The sequence below is a fragment of the Andrena cerasifolii genome, chromosome 6 (assembly GCF_050908995.1).
Source record: "Andrena cerasifolii isolate SP2316 chromosome 6, iyAndCera1_principal, whole genome shotgun sequence".
Taxonomy (NCBI): domain Eukaryota; kingdom Metazoa; phylum Arthropoda; class Insecta; order Hymenoptera; family Andrenidae; genus Andrena; species Andrena cerasifolii.
In genome coordinates this window covers 15129824-15143574 of record NC_135123.1, presented here as the reverse complement: position 1 = coordinate 15143574, position 13751 = coordinate 15129824, and the positions used below count along the sequence as shown (strand labels likewise).

At 50.3% G+C, this 13751-nt stretch overlaps 1 protein-coding gene across 6 annotated transcripts in view; it reads right to left on the bottom strand.

The window, feature by feature from the left end:
* Window positions 1-13751, bottom strand: part of Zfh2 (Zn finger homeodomain 2) — a 315460-nt gene that overhangs the window by 173433 nt on the left and 128276 nt on the right. Inside the window, exon 1 of one of the 6 annotated variants that reach the window (XM_076815524.1) lies at window positions 810-1808. The exons of the other annotated variants lie outside the window; for them this stretch is intronic. The gene's annotated coding sequence lies outside the window, so the exon portion shown is untranslated. Of the gene's footprint in view, window positions 1-809; window positions 1809-13751 lie in introns of those variants that run through there. 6 annotated transcript variants of the gene reach the window in all.

The window sequence follows — 13751 nt, the reverse complement described above, 5'->3', positions numbered from 1 at the left end:
ACTAGGTGCATCGCGAGGAATGCTTTGGGATACACTGTGTTAGGGACCACTTGGAGTAGGCTGAATACTTCCAGATCACGCGGGGAGAATTTTATTGGGAGATGAAGAAATTCTACTTGAAGAGCTAGATCCTTTTTCCTTGAGTATCGAACTTTGAGCTTACTAGGTGCATCGCGAGGAATGTTTTGGGACACACTGTGTTAGGGGTCACTTGGAGTAGGCTGAATACTACCAGATCACGGAGGGAGAATTTTATTCGAAGATGAAGAAATCCTACTTGAAGAGCTAGATCCTTTTTCCTTCAGTATCGAACGAACTCTGAGCGATTCGTAGATTCGTGCTGGAGGAGTGTTTATATCATCAAGAAAGTATCGGAGATAAAATTAATTTGGATTGTATCAGATAGCTTCGCCCTACAAATCTTCTTTCAAGCTTCTCCGAGAGTTCCTGTTGACCGTCTGTGCGATCCACAACAGAGTACACCGTCACTAAAACGACGTTATTCACGATGTTTGACATTTGGTAGGTGCTCGAAGTTGCGTACGTCAGCAGTTGCTGCGAAAACTTTTACACCAGCTCGGTCTGACCGTGCGAGGAACTCGGACCCGGGTGCACCACCGTTTCCGGTCAATCTAGGAAGCCTCACTTCGCGTGTCTCGGACTATGTCACAACACAAGGTAACGACGAGGCGTCGACGATTCTGGATTTCGATGAGATCGTCGCGAAGAACTAACCCTGTCACTCTCGGCGCGAACGAAAGCACTATCAGCCCGGATTATCTAAACCCTGTAGACAAGAGATCACGTACCTGGGTTCATATCCCGCGAGCTGCCAGTTTCCCTTTAAGCAGCAGTCGCACTGTTACCCCTCTGAGCACTGTACTCTCGAAGCACGATATTACTTTTCCAGTGAACAACTCGGCGATCGGATGTGTCCCGACACTTGTACGCGCGTTCCCTTGCACCACGGGCTTGTCGACGAAGGGTCGCAGGATGGAGAGGAGTCGCGCGTCTAGGGACGCGGGTCGCAAGACCAGGAACGATACGTTTCAAAGCACAACACACAGTTTTCAGGGGCGTCCTGGAGCCGACTACAGAGAGCAATCACCCTGGAGAATCCGGAGGACTTGGGCACCACGTTCTAACTATCCTTCCTTAGATCCGTGCACGGCCCGTGACACATCGGCGCCCGTCGTCCAGAAAGCGCGCAGAGCAGCCACAGGATGTATCGGTCGGACGAGGGTGGATCGTTGGTCGTAGTCGACGTTTCCGGCTCATCGGCCCGCTCTGCCGGGTCCAAGCGAGTCCTCGAATGCGGCTGATTGGCTCGGTGACCGAGTTGGGCGGATTGCTCCCTGGTTTTCCCTCCGGCGCGTGTTCGGGTCGACGCGTCACAAGCCCGGCTAGAGGAATTACGGAACGGGGCCCGATATGGCGATCGGGGACCAAAAGAGTCGCGCACTGTCGAGGAACCACCGGTCGTCGCGCGATCACCGTTTTCGTCGCTCGCAACACGCAGCGCGGGCGGCCACCAGATAGATATAATCCTTGGCGAGTGCGGCGTTGTCCGGCCGGCAGGGAGAAAAAAAACCAACTCCGCGTCCGCGTCCAACCCCTCGGTAAAACGCGAACGATGCGGGACCCGTGACGAGGGGGTGGCGAGAGTGTGTTGCTCGTGGCGTGAAAACGGCGGCGAGGTTCTCGCCGGGCTCCGCGGCTCTCTCTCTCTACGCACGGAATAATATTTTAATGAAGGAAAGGCCGGACAGCGAAGTGCCCACGTCGGGTCGCGCTGCCGAACTGTTCGCTTCCCCGCCCCTCCGCGGCCGGCCGCTTCCACCCCTCCACCGAGTCGCGTCGGCCGAGTGTGCTCCGTGTCCCGACGACCCCCACCACCCGCTCCGGCACCACTACCCAGCCCCGCTCGCGCGCTTCCCCTCTTCCGCGATCAGCGCGGCAGCTGCGCTGACCCGCCGCGTGGGGGTAAGTGGGCGGGACCGTCCGTTGCGACGGGGCGTGGCCACGCGGGCCCTGGATGCTGCGCTGTCTTTCCTTGGTGGGGGAGCTCGTCGCGCTCTTCCCCTACCAGCCTGTCGTCGCTGCCCCCTCCACGCGTCGCGGATGCGGCCAGCCAAAGACAACGCTTCGGCCACAGCGCAGAAGCCGAGGACGACTCCGCTAACGCATCGTTCACGTCGGGTGGGGGCTGGAGGCGCGAGTCGCTGCTCCAGCCTTGCAACTTCCCGGATATTTTTCCGGTAAACTTTCCTCTCCGAGGGGTAGGCTCTCTTCTGCCTCCTCTCCCGCTCCCTCGTCCTTTCGCCCGACCGGACGTATCGTCTGCCTGACTCGATCGAAGATCCAGGATTTCCGACGGGAGGAGACGCCGGTAGACGTCTTCGTTGCGTACCTTCGTTCTCCTTTTTTTTTTCCCTTCTTTTTCGACCAACCAGCCCCCGTCCGTTTCTGCGGGAGTTCGCATCGGGTGTGCCTGTGCATGATTTCCTCCTTTTCAGGAGAACCTGTTAAATTGTGACTCGCGTCTCCGGGCGTCCAGCTTGGATCAATTTCGACGAGTGCCGGTCGGGGGAAACAAGTGCGTCTTTGGCGGTGTCTGGTCGTGCTCTGGTTAAGAAACATGGAGGTCTGTCTCGTCGTGTTGGATCGTCGCGCCTCTGTGCCTGTTAATTGCAACCTCGGATTACATGTGGGAGGTTTCCCTCAGCGAGGAGCATCCTCTGCTTTTAGAATGTGAAGTAAATGCCCTGCATGCTTCACGCGACGTCAGACGGAACGTCTCTACCGAACCTGCTGAGAGAATAATCGCTGTCGGACATTGCGTAAATATGATTCATTTCTGTGTACGTAAAGATTACGACAAAGCACGTCGTTCGTCCGTTCGCTCGTTCGAGACAACGACAACCGCCATTGTACTCCGCGCTGATGCTGGCTACGGTTGACTATCCGCCCAAACGACGACTTGAAAACGCGGGAAGACGATTTCCACGGGTCCTAAAGGAAGACGACGAGCTTCCGCGGGACTTTCACCTAGCCACGAGGACCTGTCCTTTTATGGCGCGATATAATCCTTCGCTCCTCCATCCTCGCTGCACTTTTCACGAAGGACCTGATTATAGCCAGCCAGGGACAATGTCAACGTTTTCCTAGCAAATAGACTGTGGTCCTCCTACTTCTTTCGGATGATAAGAATTATGGCGGGAAATTGATTCGCGCGAAGATGACTGCGGCATGCGTGCTTTCAGAACCGTTTGGGCATCATGCCTGGCAATTTGCTAATTTCAGTTCATTTATTCGCCTTCAGGGATGCTGCAGGATCGAGCGAGTTCCAAACAATACTTTTAGGAACCCTTCGGGCTCCATTCCCTCTAATTTCCCACATTTTCCTTTCTCCTTGGAAATATGGCAAAGAGAAGCGCGCTAGGCTTTCTAGGAGCTGCACAATTCCTTTATAAGTTAAAAGAAAATTACGAATCTAGTAAAGTTACAAATCTAGAAAAAATCGAGAAAAAAATATTCTTCCTCCCTCGTTGTAAACGGAATTACTTTACCCATTTTGTGCGTCCTTGTGAGAGGGCTGTGTGCGCAAGCACAGCCTTAAAGGGATAGCTTTCATTTTCCAAGGCAAGCGGTTCGATCGCTGCTATTTACGTAGCAAGATTAATTCCATTATAAAAACGCCACCACCCTCCCTGGAATTCTCAGACAGAGCGAGCCTGTCGATGATAGTTTTGTCGATACGTTGAAGCTTTCAAGGAAGCCTCGCGTCCGAGGATCATCGGTCAAAAGCGGACGATCGTGGCCAGGAGGGTTGGCTGTTTAAGGACCAAGGAGCAAGTAGGGGGATCTGTGAATGGATGGACCGAAAGGGAGAAGGCGCTGTTCGTTCAAAAAGGGATCCCCAGCTCTGTCTTCGGTCAGTTTTACTGCACTTTCAGGATTCCAGGCCCGCGGATGGCCTTCGGCCAGGTGTCTCGCCTCGCAAAGGGAAACTCGTAAAGTGACTTTAAACCGATTCCGTCTCCCGTTCCACAGAATCATTTTTTCCGCCCGCTGGAAGATGCATGCACCTTTTCAAGAGCAGGGCTATAACTGTTGGAAATTCGTCGCCCTTTGAGAAACGCTCTGTCCAGAGCACCTGGCCGATAAAGACGTGGAACAAAAATTATAGGGGTTGTGCGTGACGCCTCCAAGTTTGCTTCGGTCGCGTTACACGACGCGTGCTACTTGCGTGCGGGAAAAAGTTTCCAGCGAGCGGAAATTTTTTCCGCGAAGATGTTATCGATAACGATGAGGATTAGTTTCGTTCCAAGGCAAACCCGGTGGTTTTGGTCACCCTCGTTTCTCGCTTTCACACGAGCTTCCATTCTGTCCAATATCCCACCTAGTTTCACTCCCTTTCGGGGGCATGTAAATGTAAGTAGGTACGTTTAATAACCTGCGAGAGCTAATCGACTTCAATTAAATCAGATCTCCCCCTCTCGCGATTCTTCCTCGAAACTTCGCAACACATTAGACTGTCCTAAAGAACACTTACACCCTCCCACGTACAAGCACGCGCAATCACAACCGCCACTTGTTAGCCACTCCCGACGCACGCGAGCATTCCTCGCCGACTTACTCCCGGACACCCCAGTCACGTTTCGCCCCCCCCCCCCGAAAAAACTTTCCTGCCCCTGCGTTATAACGAATTTCCAACGAAACTCTGCATTTCCTCCCCATGTATCTTTCCCTCCCGCATTTCCTTCCCGTAAAATTTAATTTCCGGCACTGTTAACCTTTCCCACACAGAGCTCTCTTCTTCTGCATCCCCGCTAGATGGAATATATGATACAATAAACCTGCGTTACAGCCGACTGTATTCCGAGAACGCCTGTCGTCGCTCGCAATCTCGAGGTCGCCCCCTTTATTACTCGACAAAGATACCCCTCTGAGTACCGCGTGAAAACGCGCCACTAATTACCGCGTTGAATCCACGTTTCCGTCTCATCTTGGCGCATCTGTTTAGGGGCCAGCGGACTCATCGAGCGGACCTTGTCTAGTATCGTTGGGCGACCCAGCAGGCCCTTATCGGGGGCTTCGGCAAGGGAGGAGAAAAGGGAACGGCAGCAGAGGTGAATACTACGGAGCGCGCGCGCGTCCTGAGGTGGCTCGTCGTTACGTACGGTTTTATGGGGGTCGTCAAAACGTTCCGCGATTCTTCGGTATGCGGCCCAGCTCCGCGCATTCCTCGTCGTCGCTGAGGCGCTGAAGGAGGCTGCTGACCGTGTCCCGGGCTATGAGAAATATTACAAAGAGTTGAACAGCGACACGGTAGCCGGCGAGATCGTTGGCCAACGGTGGGAAAGGGAGCGCGCGGAAAAAACGCGCGCGTCTGGGAACCCGAAACGATTCCATCGGCCGCCGGTGGGCCTGCCACGCCGTAAAATCGAATTACTATCGTTTTACCCCGGCAACTATCCGAACGATTTCAGAATCTCGACGCGGCCACGCACCGCGGAACCGTTGCCGTGGCGCGCGGATGCGCCGCGGTAAATCCTATGGAAATTTCTCAGGGGGCAGTAAAAGGTTCTTGGCTTCGAGCTGAGGTGCCGGGGTACGCGCTGGTGCTCGATTTCGGCTGCAATTGCATGGGAAAGATCGGGAGTGTTGGAAGGACACTTGCTTCGCACTTGTGCTTGAAAAGGGCAGGGGCAGAAGTGCCTGGTTGTATGGTTAGGTTCTAGAGTAAACTCGGCTTAGTCCGTCATAGTGGTTACTCAGGGATACTTTTTCATTCGTCTGTAACTCGAAGTTGTCACACCCAATTAAGTTGAAAACAAAACTAACAGACAGCGTTGATCTTCTAGTTTATGACGCGGTAAAAGAATCAGTCAATTGAAGTTAGTGTCATAGATTGACTGTGCTTTTGTTCCAGCAGCGCATTATTTGGAAAATTCTTCGTGCTAATTGTGGACGGTCGCTTGTTTATGTATTATATGTGCTTTAGGAGATAAGTAGAAAATTAAAACGGTAGGTAAGTGATGGTATGGTGACACTTTAACAAGATTTACTATTGAAATTATCACACAGTAAGTCATCAGTGATATTTTTGCTTTTGGAAATAACTAAATTCTTATTTTTCGTGTGTCTGGGACTGCGGTTCTGATTGAGCTGTTTGAAAAATTCTGATGGTCAATACCAGAAACAATGTTTCCTTATGTCTCAGACATTTAACGATCATGAAACGATTGATTATACAGAAAATAACAATAATATAAAATAATATAAAATAATATAAACAAGTAGCTGGTGAACATATGTATATCGCGCCAACGAGAATTATCACGGAGTTAACAGAGCTATCACGGAGTCACCAGAGTATGTCGTGAGAATTTAATTTCGTATATTTTCAATTAAATATACTCAGAAGATGTGAATATTAGCAGTTAAGTTGAATGTCCCAATTTCTGCTCATTTAAGAGGTAACTCGTCATAAAGAAGGTGTAAAAAATTTGTTTGCGACGAAAATTTGCAGAGTAATTGATTAATTCTGTAATAATAAATCAACCAATTAAAAAACTATTTAAGAAAGATACTTCCAGATGTTTAACTATTAGTAATTTGTAGTTAAATATATAATGCTCTAAATGTCCGTATTTCTGCTCACGAAAAACAGCGATGTATGTATTTTTAAATAATTTAGAATTATTTTGTTGCAACTATAGTACAAACGTAACGCATACAATAATAAAAAAAACACTAAATGATCAGAAACGAGGTCATGAGCAGAAATTGTTACATTCACCTTAATAAACAAATTCTAAAACCATCCCTTACCCGAGTTTACCCAACAAGGAAAGCTTAATCTAAACTGTGTGTGTTTCTTGAACGATGCCAACTGTCATCTTAAAGTGTAAAGAAATAGAGTCGAAGTATCGTTTCGTGATAATCACCCCTGCTACTTAGTGGCTCTAACTCCGAATCCATTTCTAGGTATCCCTAAAATCGCACATTTCAAACAACGTCGAAGGCAGCCCCCCGATCGAAGCGCTGAACCGCTTCAAGGGTTAAGAATTCCCGGTCACGAACGGTCTAACGACCGACAAAAACGCGGGGACAACACGTCGAAAACTGTCTGGCGATTAACGTGCCGGCGAAACAATCCTGCTAAGAATTCGCGTTCGAGCCGGCCGTCGCCAATGGGTTCTCACGTGATTCGTCAGCGCGCAACACTCCGAGCGACCCCGTTGCGTCGTGTCCATTCCCAACGAACACGATCAGCCAGGGAGCCAGCCCGAGGAGCGAGGTTCGAACGGTTTCAGCGGTGGCAAAACCTGACCTCGCCCTCGCTCGTCTTTCTGAACGGGAGGGCCAAACGTCAGGGTAGGAACGTCGGGAGAAATTACGTGGTCTCGCGCGCGTGCACACGATTCTCCCCGGCGCGGGAGGGTGGTTCTTCCCGTTGCGTGTGCATCGAGCACGTACGCGACAGCCGGGGTGGGAAGCAGCCCTCCTCCTCGGGAGGGCATTCTCTGAACTGCTTCCCTCCAGAGCGTAGCCACGAGACGCACGCAACGCCGCTCTGTTACCAGGTGAACGGTTCCTCGGGGCCGTCGGGGAGGATCCTGGGAAAAGGGCGAAGAACAGGACGAAAACGACAGAGAGGAAGACGAATGCCGGCGGAGAGACGAGGAGGTCGCACGCGCCGGCCACTCCGCCGCGCAACTTTTGAACCGGAAGGAAACCGGACTGACCAGACTGCCGGGCGCCGTTCATTTCACCCCTTCTTACCCGGCGAACACGAGCTGTCGACCTTCTTACCGATTCCGCCGCGTTTGGCCTGCTTACCAACGGATCAGATCGCTGGCCATTGTTGGAAATCATAAATCTCGTCAAACTGGTCGTGATTTCGCTGGACCGTTCTCCTCGCTGTACGCCGCAGATAAACGCTCTTCCGACCAGCATCCCCGGATCTCGGTAGACAACTGGGCGGTGGTCCGGTCGAGATAGGTACCTTCGCGAACCTCCGCTGGCTTCAACGTGTTTCCATTCCTTTCTGGAAGATAATAAGTAGCGCAGCTACTTCTTCGATGCAATGCAGCCACTCGAAGAGGCACAGCTTCGGAAGCCGTGTTGTACCTCGAAGTACCTTGGGAGTTTTCCCGGAATTGACACCGTGTATACCTAGGCAGCGACTGGTCCAATGGTGAATCGACTCCTGCACGAGAGACTCGCTAAGCTCCGGGCTTCGTTGTCCGCAGCTTCTCGGAAACGGCGCCCACGGTTATGAAGATGATCCCGATGGTTTTTGACGACAGGCTGGGAGAAGCGACAGGAAGCCCGTGGGCAAGGAGATAGGTGGGGGGGGGAGAGAAATTTGGCAGAGTTTCTCGTTGTGTGTCACAGGTAGCCCTACCTGGTGGTGGGATTGTTCGGCACCAGCAGGTGCTGGCCATCGGTATTGAAAGTAAAATATTGTTCTTGCGTCTGCGTGGCTGAGCGCCGCAAACGCCGTAGGATCTCATCGGCCTTTTGTCTAGCCGGAGCTGCGTATTTTTACGTCCTACGGACACCCATCCTTCCCCTCTAAGCCTTTCATTCTTTTCCGGGGAAACCGTCCTCCCTTCTACCTGTTAGCGTTACTGTCGCTGCTGGTACTTCGGAAACCGCCACGGGACAGGTAACCACCAGTTGTTTCAAAGTTTCTCGTCTCCTCGGGACCACGGCTTGAACGTATTTCGCAAGATTGTTTATCTTCGCGATCCTGTTGCCCGTGAAAACAGCTGCAGATAATAATCTGACCGACAGAATGAATGGGCTTGCGCACTGTACCTGGGGGGGCACGATTATTTCTTTGGGGTTCATTCAGTGATGGTCGTGGCACTGATAATGATACCGTTAATGTGTAAACAGAATATTCATACGTTTCCCTAACTATAGAAGTAATAGGTATGTTACTAGCAAACGGACGTATCGAACTCGCGCACGCTGATTTTGAGGAGACTCTGCAGATTTGCAATAGTTCCGGAGATATTCCAGAAAATATGTTTCCGTCCTGCAACTTTGGGGGTTGTTTTCACTCCTTCGACCTGGACGACTGCCGATAACATAAAATACGTGTCAAATATTTCTCACAATTCTGCAAATCTGCGGGAAGACTAATCAAAATCTGCGCGCGCCCTTGTAACTATGAAGCCGATTGCAGGGAACAAAAAGTCCCACCTACTGTTCCAGAGAATACTAACGCATATAGGTTTAAATTCGTTTCCTGATTGTAAATGTAAAGCTCAGCGATATATATGGTTACATTATGCGTCACAATAACTTTCTAGTTTCTTAATGTTAGTTAGTTCTTAGTCATTCAGTTAGTTATTTAGTCACGGTTAGGCTTCTAACAGTATTGCACTGCAGCCTCGCCATTTACTTCGCTTGTCTTTATGTATTATTTTCTTCTCTGGATGTGTCAAGTAATAAAGACGAATAATAATAATAATAATATCTGGATAGAGAATAGAATTCCATAGGAATCCAAGGATCATAAGTACCTAACTGTCAGTTCCGCGAGACCGTAACTCCGTTTTCACACTCTCTCCGCTAACCAGCGGCTTTAATAACCTTCTTACTCGGCGTCCATTGAAAAGCAGTATTCCCTTTGGAGCCGAACCGCGGAAGCACCGAACCGCTCCGAAATTTCCGGGAACGTGTCAGTGTCCTGGTCCGTGGCGGTGTTTCCGAGAAAACGGAATCCTCGTGGAACGGGCGATAAAGCGCGTGGCTGACGAAGTCCCGTGAGAAAGGGCCCCGATCGCGTCGATGAGCAGTTGAGGCTAATTGATGGAGAAGACAGAGGGCCAGGGAGGGAGAGGAAGAAAGGGAGGGGAGAGGGACGAGCGGGCGGGATGCGCGAATGTTGTTTAAAGTCTAGACACAATGTAGGACCCCCGAATTAGTGGGGCTCGCCGCGCGGTGCTTCTACGGTAATTAACGAAATTAGCCGCAATTAGAGAGTGGATCCAGTGGACCGACGCGGCGTGTCCCTTTTTCCTTTCTCTCCGCGCCTGGACGAAGGATCGGAGCCACGATGCCGGGGACGAGGGAGACGTCCCCGAGTGGTGCGTTTACGCCAAGCCTTAATGACTAACCGCACCGGCCGAAAAACCATCCGAGCACGGAACTACGGGGATCGAGCGTGCCCGGTCTGCGATTACCATCCGAATCGTGGAGAGACTGGGGAGAAGGGGGACAGAGCGAAAGGTGTAAAAGGAGCGTTACTTCCCTGGACGATCCACTGCTCGGGACAGAGCTGACTGATTGGATTGTCTAGTTATCGGGCCTGATGAGATCATCCTCGCGCCGCGATCAGCCTCGTAAACGTCATCGCGCGGACACGGTAATATATTTAAGTGGAACGGGAACGCGCGTAATTGTGGGAAATGTACTGGTAAAATACGATCCGTAATCTCATTTATACGATTGCGGTGCGCGACGGGGCTGGTTAATTGGAGTTTTCCACGGAGAGAGCGATAAATTTTCCAGGGCACGTTCCAGCGGCTCTCGACACTGCGCTCCGTACTCGGGCTCGTAATTCGATGCGAATGCGCGCTGGTGTTCGGGAACAATCGTTCTCGTTACTTTCCCTCCGGACAGGATCCCCCTTCGATTTCAGGAAGATAAGAAGCTGGTACGTATTCCCGTGCCTACGCACTCAAATGCCTGTCCGAATGACTCAAATATATTCGCGGTGGATAGGTGCCGCGTTACCTATACCAACAGCGTAAGTGTTTTTATAGGAACCCCAGCAATTATCAAAGTATCTCCGAGCCGGGATGCTCGCGCACACTCCCCCGAGAATCCAGTTCATCGATAGCGCGTGAATGACTGTCGCGTTTGTGACGCGGTGCCGACGGATTCCAGGATCAAGGACGCGGGGACAGGTTCCAGCAACCTGCTAACCGTGAGGCGTATCGCCGAGTGACACCAGTCACCACCGGTCACTTCCATAACTGTATACAGAGGACTAGGAAAGCAGAAAAGAAGCGGTCACAAAGCGGAGAGTGGGACAGCGGCGGCGAGCGAGGGCCCCCGGTGTCCGACGACCCCCAATGGGATCCTCGGTGAACGCGCAGCACCTGCTTTTTCGTAGATGACCATGAACACCCTAAAACTCTCGGTGAAACTGGCAGGACAATGCACCACCCGCCACCGGCTGACCATTGTCCGTCCACGAATGGCCTACGAATGGTGTGCCCGTGTCACGCGCAGAGAAACACTTTATACAGCATTATTATTCGCAGGCGTGTAATCCTAATTCTCTTGTAACTGCCAGGCAGGCTATGGCTCGGTACCTGCTCCGCCCGGGCACGACGTCTTCCCTCTGGTTATTTATTACCTTTGTTTACAGTCTTGCACCCGCAATTAACGTAGATCAGCCCGGTACCGGCTGAGGACCCACGAACCGACGAACGGCCCCTTCGATGGAACACGTGCTAACAGCGCACCGCGGCTCGGTTCAGGAAGAGGAGTATCCGGGCACCTCCGAGCTGCACTTCGCCAGCCTTGGGCGAAGCAACGAGACTTCTGGGCCGTTTCGGTGGCTCCTCGATGGCTGCGGCTTCGATAGGCTGGGGACTTCGGGGGACGAAAGTGTGGGAAGTTCGAAGTAGGTTAAGGATGATGCGTGGCGACTCATTTTCGCGTAGATTTCATAGCTGCCAGGAGGATGGCGATACCTGGTTATTACCTACAGTTTGAATTTGTAATCAAGCGAAGTCTGTATTCTGCGTATATCTCTTCTAATAATTCATTTGTACCAAGATAAAAGAGGTAAGTGCCTGCAATCTTGCGTTAATTGCTTTAATGAGCGATGCTCTTCTCGCAACGATATCCCACGGCCGTTTAATCATTTCGTGGCGATCGACGCGAGTTTTCCGCTAGCCTACGGAAGCACGCCACCGATGGAAAGGAAACTTTTGTGGATCGAGGACGTGGTTCATCGTTTGGCAAACAATGTTAGGAGATATACCTACCAGACGTCGCGGCGGCAGGTGTACGGCGATTCAATGCCGCAACGTGCAACGAACGTAAGATAATAATAGTTTATAAGATCGTACATGCAGTTACAGGCGAGCAGTAATCCTGTTTACGGATCGAAGGCATAAACTGTAATAGTGCACGGCTGCATGTTCAGCAGCACGCGTTCGCCGATAGCGTACCGAGGAAATATTCCACGCGAGGGAAACTCTCCAACGATCATCCCGGATACAAATTAATTACTCAATGATTGTAGAACAAGGCGAACCTTCTGGCTTCGGCTCTCCTAAAGCTCGTAACGTCAGGTTACACCGAATTCGAGTGGAGTAAATCTCGCGTATATAGGTACACTCAAGTCAGACGAATATTCCATTATTATATTTTTCCAGAGGAATTCGATGTGCTGGAATTATTAGATCGTCGCGAAATCAATACCTCAATTTGAATATCTGATCTCAATACAGAAAAACAGAATTCGCAAGCTATTCTGCCAAATGTTTGAAGACTCAAAGTAGATACAGTAGACAAAAAAGATACAAATTTTTTAATTTACTTTACCTCTACTACTGTTTAACAACATCTCAAAACTTAAAAGCTGAATTGAGAATTGAAAGCTGTATAAAACTGAGTTAAAGTTGAATTTATTTAACTAACAGACAAAAACCCTACATAACATTAAACAAGTCAAACACTTTTAAAGCCGACAAAAAATTACTACGTTTGAAAAGAATAAGAATAATAAAGAATCTAATATTTTGTGGGCGCACTTTTTGCTTTCAGGACGACCTAAAAAGTTACCAAAGTATTACTATAGTATAGCATTTGATTTTTGAGAGTTACAGTGTCTTCTACAAGGACTCTTCTATTTAATCTGAATATTTGAAAATAGGTACCTACTCATTAAACATCGACTTTCGAATAATTTCCTCTCTCCAGTTGTCGCTATTCTATCTTAATGAAACATCACGAGAATACCATCTCAGATTGGGTTTCGAAGGGCGAGGCGTTAGCGCCACGGCTAATCCGTGCTCGCCACAAGCTGATTTCCCTAAATCCATTTGCCCGTTTATCTCTTCGTGGCCTAATGACACGCTCCGAGAACGCGAGTCGCCACACGGTGAAACGATTTCCAGTTTCACGGTCGGTATGCAAATTCGAGGAGCGTCCGCGCGCGAAGGAGCGTTCGATGGTAATTCATGGACAAGAATAACACCTCAAGCGCGGACATTGAAAGCGAGCGGCCTGCGAACAATTCTCTATTTGCATTTCTGCGGCCCGCCTGACACGGCCACCGAGATACAACGCGCTCGATGGATGGAAAAATGAAAGAATACGCCGGGAGCGCAAAAGGGGGCCGAAGACGTTTACCGCCCGTGAGAAGGGGTTGGAAATTTACTCGGAGGGATGAATTGTTTCGCGTCCTATAGCACTGTCCGCGTCCTGGATCTGCTTCTTTTACCCTGCCGTGCGTTCGGCGCTCTTATTATACATCGATTTAGTTCTCTTTTTGAATATTTTAACGCCAGTACCGCCGCCGTGATCAAGTTCACCTTTTGCTCGTATAAATAACAAGGGAACAGTAGCCGAACGAACCATTTCTCGGAACTCGAGGGACGCTTCCTACGTGCAGCTTTCTGTGTGGTAGTTAATCTTTAGGAAAACTCACGAGTGAGATGATACCTATGTAGGGAAGCTAGAAAACAAATTTATCAGTTCGCAGA